The following is a 3,043-nucleotide window of genomic DNA, read 5'->3' as shown; positions in this document are numbered from 1 at the left end:
GTGAAATGATTCACACGGAGGATCCAGCGACACAATCGAAGAGGGGGAGGTCCAAGTCGAGGGATGTTATGGCGGACATGAATTCGAGGCTCGCAAAGGTAGAACTTGCGGTTGCCGATGGGCAAGATAGGTTCGAGGAGGCGGACCAACGCATCGAGGAGCTCGAGAAGGGAACTTGTACCATCAACACATGGGACGAGTTCAAGAGGGAGCTTAAGAGGCAATTCTATCCAGAGAATGCCGAGGAGGAGGCGAGAGCAAAGCTAAGGCGTCTCCAACAAAAGGGAAGCATTCGCGACTATGTGAAAGAATTTTCGGAGGTACTTTTGGAGATCCCCGACTATCCCGACAAGGAAGCCTTGTTTGCCTTTAAGGATGGTCTACAAAATTGGGTCAAGATGGAGCTTCAACGACATGGAGTCCAAGATCTCGCTACCGCTATTTCTATTGCCGAGTCGCTTATCGAGTTCAAAAGGCCGGAAAAACCCAAGTCTAACAAAGACAAGGGAGGCAATGGAAAGAGTGGGGGAGATACCCAAGGAAAGCCGAGCTATCATAAGTCTAACAAGTTCGAGAGAGGGAATAGCTCCAAAGAGTACAAGGGCGGAGATAGGCCGATGAAATGCTTCTTTTGCGATGGACCACACAAAGCAAGAGACTGCCCGAAGAAAGCGAAGCTCTCGGCCTTAGTGGAAGAAGACGAGGAGCGGCAACGAGAGGAGACCAAGATGGGGTCATTGCAAATCCTTAACGCCATCAAGGCTAAAGTGGAAGTGCCCAAGACCGAGAAGAAGGGTCGTTTGTTCGTGGAGGCCAAAATCGGTGGACAACTTGTGAAAGCGTTGGTGGATACCGGGGCGTCGAACAACTTTCTTCAAGTAGAAGAAGCGAAGAAATTGGGCATCACCTATAGCGGAGAGGGAGGATGGCTTAAGGCGGTCAACTCGGAGCCAAAATCGATATATGGAGTTGCTCGAGGCGTGAAAGTTTGCCTAGGTGAGTGGTCGGGCCTTATTGATTTTTCAGTTGTTCCTATGGACGATTATCCTATTGTGCTTGGCATCGAGTTCATGGATCACGTCAAAGCCGTGCCGATTCCTTTCGCCAACACCATGTGTATTTTGGAGGAAGGAAATACGTGCATGGTTCCTCTAGCGAGAGAAACAAGCCTTAAGGCGAAGCAACTCTCGGCCATGCAACTCTCCAAGGGAGTGAAGAAGGCCCAACCGACTTTCCTAGCTACGCTTAAGGAAGAAAGAGCGGAACCGCTAGCGAAGGAGCAACCCATGAAAGTCTTGCGTGTCCTCGAGGAGTTCAAGGACGTGATGCCCCCGGAGTTGCCGAAGAAACTCCCGCCAAAGAGAGAGGTGGACCATAAGATCGAATTGGTGCAAGGTGCCACCCCGCCTGCGACAGTGCCTTACCGCATGGCGCCCCCCGAGTTAGAAGAGTTGCGGAGGCAACTTAAGGAGTTGTTGGATGCGGGATATATCCAACCTTCGAAGGCTCCATATGGTGCGCCCGTGCTTTTCCAAAAGAAGCACGATGGGTCGCTTCGAATGTGCATAGACTACCGTGCACTTAACAAGATCACGGTGAAGAACAAATACCCCATCCCATTGATTGCCGATTTATTTGATCAACTTGGAGATGCGAGGTGGTTTTCCAAGCTTGATTTGAGATCGGGGTATTGGCAAGTAAGGATTGCGGACGGAGATGCGCCGAAGACCACATGCGTTACGAGGTATGGCTCCTACGAGTTTTTGGTTATGCCTTTTGGACTAACAAACGCTCCCGCCACATTTTGCACCCTCATGAATCGAGTATTCCAACCGTTCTTGGACAAGTTTGTCGTCGTATACTTGGACGATATTGTTGTCTATAGCAACACGTTGGAGGAGCATGTTGACCACTTACGACAAGTTTTCCAAGTGCTAAGGGAAAACGAGTTGTACGTGAAGAAGGAGAAGTGCGACTTCGCGCAAAAGGAGGTCATGTTCTTGGGGCACATTGTTGGTGGAGGAAAGCTAAGAATGGACAAGTCCAAGGTGCAAGCAATCGATGAGTGGAAGCCACCAAGGAAGGTTCCGGAGTTGCGTTCTTTCCTTGGCCTCGTCAACTACTACCGAAAGTTCATAAAGGGTTACTCCGCAATCGCTTCACCGCTTACCGATCTTTTAAAGAAGAACAAGGCATGGAGTTGGGACGAGAAGTGCCAAGGCGCATTCGAGACGCTAAAGAGAGCGGTGATGGAAGAACCGGTGTTAGTCCTTCCAAATCACACGAAGCCATTCGAAATACACACCGACGCATCCGACTTTGCACTTGGTGGTGTATTGATGCAAGAAGGGCATCCGGTTGCCTACGAGAGTCGCAAGTTGAATGATGCGGAGCGCCGCTACACGGTCCAAGAGAAGGAGATGACCGCGGTGGTACATTGCTTGCGTACTTGGAGACATTACTTGTTGGGTTCGAAGTTCGTGGTGAAGACGGACAACGTTGCAACAAGCTACTTCCTCAAGCAAAAGAAGTTGTCGCCGAAGCAAATAAGGTGGCAAGCTTTCTTAGCGGAGTTCGACTTTGTGATGGAGTACAAACCGGGCAAGGCGAATCTTGTGGCCGACGCACTTAGTAGAAAAGCGGAGCTAGCGGCCATCACAAGTCCAAACTTTCCATTGGTGGATCGAGTCAAGGAGGGACTAGAGCACGATCCGCAAGCCAAGAGGTTGATGGAGTTAGCGAGTCAAGGGAAGACTCGCCAATTTTGGCTAAGGGACGGAGTGCTTACCACCAAGGGAGATCGTGTGTACGTGCCGAAGTGGCAAGGCTTGAGGAAGGAAATCATTAAGGAGTGCCATGACTCAATGTGGGCGGGACACCCCGGCATACATCGCACGTTGGCACTTGTGGAGCGTGCATACTATTGGCCTCAAATGCGGGAAGATGTGGAGCTATACGTGAAGACTTGTCTAGTGTGCCAACAAGACAAGGTCGACCAACAACAACCCGCGGGACTACTTGAGCCGTTACCCATTCCGGAGAA

The sequence above is a fragment of the Mercurialis annua genome (assembly GCF_937616625.2).
Source record: "Mercurialis annua linkage group LG4 unlocalized genomic scaffold, ddMerAnnu1.2 SUPER_6_unloc_55, whole genome shotgun sequence".
NCBI lineage: Eukaryota > Viridiplantae > Streptophyta > Magnoliopsida > Malpighiales > Euphorbiaceae > Mercurialis > Mercurialis annua.
This window is presented reverse-complemented; position numbering follows the sequence as displayed.